The sequence below is a fragment of the Chenopodium album genome, chromosome 4, assembly GCF_948465745.1.
Source record: "Chenopodium album chromosome 4, dcCheAlbu1.1, whole genome shotgun sequence".
Classification (NCBI taxonomy): domain Eukaryota; kingdom Viridiplantae; phylum Streptophyta; class Magnoliopsida; order Caryophyllales; family Amaranthaceae; genus Chenopodium; species Chenopodium album.
The window spans coordinates 74,814,546-74,822,975 of NC_137837.1; the positions used below are offsets into that span (position 1 = coordinate 74,814,546).

General features: G+C 42.4%; 1 pseudogene; it reads left to right on the forward strand.

Annotated features, from left to right (window-relative positions):
* Positions 1–2,031: 2,031 nt before the first annotated feature.
* Positions 2,032–3,565, forward strand: LOC145629335 (small ribosomal subunit protein uS4m pseudogene; annotated as a pseudogene).
* The last annotated feature ends 4,865 nt before the right edge of the window (positions 3,566–8,430 follow it).

Consider the following 8,430-nt stretch of genomic DNA (forward strand, 5'->3'; position numbering starts at 1 on the left):
CTCTTACGCAACGATCACAGGGGCTATTGGCCGGTTGAAAGCAACAATACTCGCGGAAACAGACCGGAATGCCAGCTAGAGAAGAAGCAGAGTCCCTTAAGGTTTGAATAGCTGAGTTGCAAGACTCAGGATGGTGTGATAAAAAAGAAAGAAGTTTGATCATTTCTTCTGTGATGGAGATAGCACGGGCTAGGGATAGTTGCAGTGGAAGACCTTCTGGAAATTGAAAAAGTAAAGCACTTCCTCTGACTAGTAATGCATGCTAGCTTGACACTCGTCTTCAACCTAATTTAGCAGTTTATGACAATTGCCTTAGATGCAAGGACCCAAGCGAGGCTTTCTTATTCTTCTTGAGAGAGTGTTCATAGTAGAATTAATAAGGTCTGGATGAAGTTTCTGTCCAACTTTTTCCGAGGGAACCAACTACCTACGGGGGTGTGCTGATAAACTCGTCTCCGCTCATCTTACCTGGAAATGGAAAGAAATTGGTGTACCTTACCCACATCATCTGAGATGAAGGAATTTCCTACTGAAGATTAAGATGCCTATTTTGCTGCTGATGAAATTGTTACCAGCCTACTCGTGATCTTCCTTGCCTGGTTCGCTATAGGAAGTGCTTTCAGCAAATGGGGAAGCAAAATAGCTAGGAATATTCCGTCAATGGAAAAAGGCAAACCTTTTTTGAATTGTTATTCCTTTGTAAAGGAGGATAAAGAAACCTTTCATATGGCCCGTCAGGTCACAGGAATGCTTCTTAAGCTTCAAATTCTGAACCGAGTCAACAACCCTCACTCGAACACTTAGAGAAAATCTTTGTGCAAAAGCTTTAGTATAAAGGATTCTTACCAGAGTGAAGTCCTTGACCAGCAAGAGCCTTTCTTATGCTGGTATGGTACAGCTGATCAAATCAGTCCTGTTTTCTATTCAGAATTACTGTAAAAGTATCTTAATATTACCCTTTGAAGGACATTGAGCGGATTTTTTTTCCTGTGGAAAGGGATAGATTGAAAGCACACTAGAGCCTTACTTGGGACCTCCTACTAGGGAAGGTGGTTTTGGCATTAAGAGAGTTCATGAATGGAACAAAGCATCTGTGGTGAAGCATATTGTGCATATCTTATGTAATGACCCTGTATCTATTTTGAATAGATGGGTTAAGTCTACTTTTAGTAAAGAAAAATCCTTTTTGAGTGCTCATGGGGACCTTCTTCCCCGGCGGGAGCTTCTGTATATGCTGCTGGTTTAAGCTTGAATTGGAGTTCGCAGTGAACTTCTTCCTTTAGCAGATAGCTCGGTTTTGAGACTAATAGGAGTGTAAAAGAGCTGTTCCTTCTACCTGAGGGTAACAGTTGGGGGTTTCGGCTATGAAAGATGAGTATACCGCTCTTCTGCAGAATAAGACTTGGTATTGAGTGCCATATGAACCCTCTATGAACGTTGTTGGATGTCAAAAATGCCTTTTTATTTTTACATGGTAAGTTGAATGAAAAAGTATTTATGGTTCAACCACCAGGCTTTGTTGACCCTGCTCGTTCTAAACAAACATGTCTGTAAGTTACATCGTTCGATTTATGGTTTACGGCAGGCTCCACGAGCTTTATTTCAGAGTTTTAGCTGTTGTCGAGCTGATCCTTCGATGTTTATCTGGCGATCCTCCTTTGAGATAGTGATTCTTCTGCTCTATGTGGATGATATCATTTTGACTGGTTCTTCATTAGCTGTTCTTCGTTCATTGATTTCTAGACTCTCTTCACAGTTCTCTATGAAGGATCTAGTGGGCGTACTGTTGGACCTGTCCACTCAAGGCATTGCGAGCAAATGGTTTTTGAAAAGCGCTCGAAATCATGGTCAACATTTTTCCAGTGCTTCAGCGGGGTTTGACCCTTTGGTATACTGAAACTCATGTCGTACAGCCAAGTAGAAAAGCAGCGAAACATAAATTCTCGTAGAAAAGAGAAATGTTTTGTTTTCTCGTTATTCGTGGAGGGGTCGCGGAAAGAGTTGGGTTCGAGTCCCATAGCCTCGATGTGGCGAAAAAGACTGACTGATTCAACAATACATAATGCCTGCATTAAAATTTAAAACTTGTCGTCTACTTTCGGGAAATGTTCGGAATAAAGAACTTACAATAGTGCAACGCCGCATTCTCGGAAAATTGAGAATGAAGAAAAGATCTATTAAGAAAAAGATTTATCCGAGAAAAAATCGTAACAGTTACATACAATTACAAACTACACGAAAGTTGTCCCTTTTTTCATGGTAATTTACCCATCACAAAGATGCATAGAAGAAAAAAACTCACTTCTTATATCCCTTTTCTACTCAACCTAGAAACAAGATTGGACGTTATTCTGGTTCGTCTCCATTTTTGTGAAACTATTCCTCAAGCAAGGCAGCCGATAAGTCATCTAAAAGTGTGTGTGAATAATGGAATAGTGAACATTAGTCATTTTCAAGTTTCCCACGGTGATATAATATCTTTTCAAGAAATTTACGCGAGAACCCGCAGTGAAGAAATAAGGAGATTCTTCTATATCAAAATATCAGTTGAAAAAATCATAGGCAAATTCTGGGGTCGCTGGGTAAGAATGCAGAGAAGAAAAAATAAAAAAAGAAGAAGCAAAAAAAAATGGCTCTGCCGAGTAAGACTGTGGAGAAGAAGCAAAACAGAATGGTTCCGCCGACTCAAAACTAAGAAGGAATGCCGCCTACTACTAAAAGACCGGTTTTTGCAAAAGTTACATTCTTCTATGCAAAAAGAAGACTTAAAAAGAACAAAGAAGTTTGGATCCGACGCTGAGCACAACAGAATGAAGAGGAATTTTTATCACTCCGTGACCTTATCGAAGAAGAGAATGCAGAGAAGAATCAAAAGGATAGAACTACCTACTCATTATTCGGAGGTCAATCATAGAACACTAAAAGCTGTGGTATCTTATGGACCTAACATAGATCACATCCCTCACGACATAAGATTGAAAGATCCAAACCTTCCTCTTCGAAGCGGAAAGCGGCGTGGCCAAAACACATAAAGATCGGCGTAGTCGCTCATACGGGCATATCTATCCGGATAGAGATAAGGACAGGGATCCATCTAGATAAAATATTGAACCGGTTTCATTTTTTTTTTCTTTATTCTGGTTGATTGCCTTTTTTTTTACGACAAGTTTTAAATCTTAATGCAGGCAAGGTAATGCCAATTCACTTAGAAGAACAAATAAGGAAACAATTTCTCAATTATGACTTTCTGGGTCGGGGCGTAGACGGGCGAGCAGAGCCCAGGAAAGAGGGAAGCCCTCATAGATCAGTCTTCTACTTCTAGTCGACTGCTGCCCTGAGAGAAGGCGGCCTCCCTCGGGAAACATGGCCCAATTTCTCTTCTTTCTTTTTGATTTTGGGTTTCTTTATTGCCCAGAACGCTAAAAGGTGGGGAAGAAGCTAGCCAAACCCGGGCACATAAGAAATTCTCGGCGTCGAGAGATCGTAAGTAACTCAGTGAATGCTCTCCAAGAAGGGCTTGGTTTGGAAGAAGGAAATGAAATATGAACAACCGCGCTGGTCGTACGTAATAGATTGACTTTCATGCTAGTTCTTACTCCAAACCAGCATAAAAGTTCCATTTCAGTGAAGGACGACGTACCATGATACTTTCTGTTTTGTCGAGCCCGACTTTGGTTTCTGGTTTGATGGTTGTACGTGCTAAAAATCCGGTACATTCCGTTTTGTTTCCCATCCTAGTCTTTCGCAACATTTCAGGTTTACTTCTTTTGTTAGGTCTCGATTTTTCCGCCATGATCTTCCCAGTAGTTTATATAGGAGCTATAGCTGTTTCATTCCTATTTGTTGTTATGATGTTCCATATTCAAATAGCGGAGATTCACGAAGAAGTATTGCGCTATTTACCAGTGAGTGGTATTATTGGACTGATCTTTTGGTGGGAAATTTTCTTCATTTTAGATAATGAAACCATTCCATTACTACCAACCCAAAGAAATACGACCTCTCTGAGATATACGGTTTATGCCGGAAAGGTACGAAGTTGGACTAATTTGGAAACATTGGGCAATTTACTTTATACTTACTATTTTGTCTGGTTTTTGGTTTCTAGTCTTATTTTATTAGTAGCCATGACTGGGGCTATAGTACTGACTATGCATAGGACTACTAAGGTGAAAAGACAGGATGTATTCCGACGAAATGCTATTGATTCTAGAAGGACTATAATGAAGAGGACGACAGACCCACTCACGATCTACTAAAGGTATCGGAGATTGATTGGTTCGAATCCAATTCGTGAGATGGTAGTGAAATTTAGCCGGTCATGACCATTAAACCTTTTTAAGGGCTTTAAGCACCTACAGAAGTCGTATATATAGTATAGACTATGTCTTTTATAGGTCTGGGCTTTTGCGCCTGTGTACATGTTGCGCTGAACCGGAGTGAAATACATTGCGTGGCTACCCGATCATGACGTATCCGAGATGGTTGATTTAGAAAAAGGGGGGATGTTCCACGAGCTACTTTTTGAAGTCTTTTTCCATTTCTAGGTAAGAGAAAGAAAGGATAGACTTCCCAAGCATGGGTGTTTGATCGATGGAATGCTTGCTGTCAGCATCTGTTACTGGACATCTAGCTTGAAAGTCTTTTCTAATCTTTCGCTTTCTTTGCTTTTCCTCTGTTCTTTGCCCTATCAGAATCAGTATCGGTTGATTCCTTCCGTCTTTTTTGTTCGCTTGCTTGCTGGCAAGCTCTATACCGACCTTGGCTATTTGAGGCAATTTCGAAAGCTTTTAGTCTCGCTAGCTATGCTAGCTTGAAAGGTATGGCTAGCTTGTTTTTTGGTGAGGTATTGCCCTGCTGTCGCATTCTTCCTTTGCGTTGTACTCTCTCTCGTAATTTTTCTGCGACTTCTCTCTTTCTACTTTGTATTAGCTTTGTTAATTGGAATTGCCCCATGCAAGCGATTCTAGCTAGCCTCTCCTTCATTGTTACCAGTTTCCAAGGCTGATGTCACCGATAGCTCTGCTTTCATTCTGATTGGCTACCAGAAGGGATAAGAACTATGCTTTGACCGGGAGGCACCTCTGCCGCCGTTACGTTGGGGAACTCTACCCTTTCCGCTGAGACGGTCAATATTGGTGAACGGGGAACGTGCTTAGTGATGATACATCAGAGAATTCCGAAGTGTTCTATGGATTGGCTTTGAGGTTGCGCATTCGATGACAATTACTGGCTTCACTACCGATCCCACGTTGAAATCTCTGCCGACTTATCCTCGGCAATTAGCCTAGAGCTGCGAACCAAACTACACAGGCCAAAAGCGTGGGCTCTAGCGCCAGTTTAGGACCCTTCGCTAGGGATTACCCTGATTAGCATAGCATCCAAACGTGGCTTTTTCGGACCTATTTTTGAAGCAATACTTTTGAGGCTCAATCTCCACAAAGTACCCCTCAGGTTTCATTTCCGGTCTTTTATCGCTTCCATTTAGACTGCTTAAACTCACCGGGCTTACGCCCCAAGATCCCTTACTTGAGCTGAGCTTTAGGAGAATACTTTAAAGCTAAAGCTCCATCTCTCTATAATGGGCGTTACTTCACTTCCTTTCAAACGGGCGTATACGCGGCGTTAAAGCTCTCTTCTTCTTCCCTCAGATGTCCAAACGAATCTATACTTAAGTGAGATTTTGAGATGAGCTTTCCTTAGCCGCAGCATACATGCTGGGGGGTTTCATATCCATATGGATTCTGACTGGCTGCTCCGAGATCTGAGACAAGAGATTGATCTTTGGGGGAACTTTGAAGAGTTGGAAATGGCTAGAGATGCTTAAGGGCGCTGTTTAGGAAGTCGTTTAGCTGGTGCTTAAGTGTATCCGTGCAGCTAGTGAAAGGGCCGTAGATCAAGAGTAGAGTCCAGCCAAGGAATAGCAGTCATTCACCCATTACCATTCCCAACGTTCCCGTCATCCCTTTCATCGGCCGACTTCAGGATAGAGCTCCGCTGCTTGAAAGAGTCCACCAGCGAAGTAAAGATCTGGGTATCGTAACACAGTCTATTTGAATCTTGGGGCAAGGGGGACACCTCCATAGTTGTGACCTTCCCTACCTGCTATTAGGGAAAGGGCGAATCTTCCTTGAGCTAACTAAAACTATTATTTACAAGTTATGTCATGGTGGCCCATCGCTGTCTGATAAGGCGCTTTAATACCCCGGGGAGGGGGTCCTTAAACCATTCTTGAACTCATAACAGACTCATAATAGAAAGCCTGGGTTTAGCGCTTTAAAAATACCTATCAATAAAGAACCCGAGAAAGCATAGTTAGACAAGATATTTCTATCCCTTTATTTAGCTATTGAGAAGGCTCCTGCTACAACTATTCTTTCTGCTCCACTGAATTATTAGCCATCGCTTCCTTAGCTCTCCTCGCCCATCTTTGGCTGCCTGTGAGGTGCCATGTCTGCTTCTGATACAGGTGTGTTTTGTTCTTCACCATCAGTCCTCCTCTTCTTGGATTTTTGATCCCGACGCTTTGCCAGACGGTAAATTGGTGACAAACGCACCCGAGGTCATGAACCCATTTATTTGGAAACTTAGAAGACCCCTCTCAAGGTAGTAAAGTAACCCGATTGAAGAGGAATAAGAGATTCGATTTGAAAAGGCTGTAAAGGCCAAAGCCGGATGGATTGCTTGACACGACACCGATTCCCAGATCAGGCCATATCTGATACCGGCTGGACATATTCATTAGTGAAGGACCAGGCCCATGCCAGCACATGGCACTGATAGAAATCTATATGTTGAAGAAGGATTTTTCCGAAGGAAAAATTAAGAACCATCGCACACAGGAAGCTCAAGCCGAAAGCGATCACCTGCTGGCTCTCAAGATATGGGATAAATTCGTCATTTTAACGCATGTTTCCGACCCCCTCGTGTTCACTACTACAAAATTATACTGGACTACAAAAGACAGGAGTTTAGCTTAGGACTAAAACTTATATTTAGACTCCATCGTCAAATGTCCTTCAAAGTCAGAGTCAGAACTATGGAATTGAACCTCTTCCACGCGGGAAAGCAGCAGTCCTTCCTTACCTTTCATGGGATGAGACTGCCCCACTCTCTTTATTACTGTTTGGCTTTGTTGGTTGCTTTTTTTCTAGCTGGAAAAGCCCTCCCTTTCTTAAGTTTTATGTGTGTGTGCACGAGCCAATTCAAGCTATAGCCCGCTCTCGCTTCTGTACTCTTTTCCCATCTCTCTCGAGATCCTTCTTTCATCCTTGACATCTTCCCAACGAAATTGATTGGTGCCCTGTGTGACATAGACTTAACGCTGACTACATCCAGGGAAGTCCGTCGGGTGGGCCACAACCCGCGGCAATCATGCCTGGACTAACGAGAGAAATCTCTCTCTTCCGCGCTTTTCACTCCTTAACCTTCGCTTAAGCAACTACGTACCTTAACTCGACGATTCCCCACTACCCTCGTGCTCGCTTATAGAAACCTATATATATTTCCTACCTGGAGAAATCTTTCCTAGGCTGCTTTCCACCGTTAAAACTATCCGCTATTCGGGCTTCCCTTGAGACTGCTCACAACCTTTTCTTAACTCTGTCTTTTCATACAGCTTCGAAACCTACTTCCTACCAGGAGAAGATGTTATTGATTCTCTTTGAAGTGGGGGACCCTATTCACAGGGATTGCACACCCCTCACCTAATTGAGATAGAATCTGAATACCCTTACATTTTGTAGAGATATAAGGCACCATTCTAGGATTCAATTTTTCGAGTACTGTGACCGAAATGAACTCCCGCTTCCATTTGAGTGATGTCTCTCCCTTTGATATAGTACTCATGAATCCACCTGACCCAGACCTTGTCTTTTTTGTTTGCTAAATTCCAAAGCAACTTACAAACAGATGCTTTGTTCCAGCAAGAAAACGGATGCGCGAAAGTCACGTCTTTCACTAAATATGCGTTTTTTCTTGCTCTCTCGAAAAGAGCTCGGACACTAAAGAACGAAGCGAGTAAGGAAGAGTAATAAAATATGCTTTTTGGACCTCACTAAAAATAGGGCTACTACTAATCCTTTTTATTAGGAAGGAATCGAAAAAGGTAAACCCGCCGCTGGACCTTGCTTTGCTCTCGCTCCGCTCGTTCCCACTTACTTTCGTCCCGCTAGAGTGAAAGAGGTTTTTTCACTTCCTTCACTCTAGCAGGACCCTCACAAACCTTCTTTTATTGGCTTGTTACTCTTATCCTAAAGGGGCATTTTAATTTTAGGGAATGGGCGGGTAGCCACACTTTTCCAGCTCGCCCAAAATATGCTTTATTAACTCATGGTTTTCTCCTAACCCCGTAGAAAGATATGTAGTGAAATAGGTGTCTTAAATTCTTAGATTCACCCCCGTCCTTGGGATCCTATCCCCTACTATGGA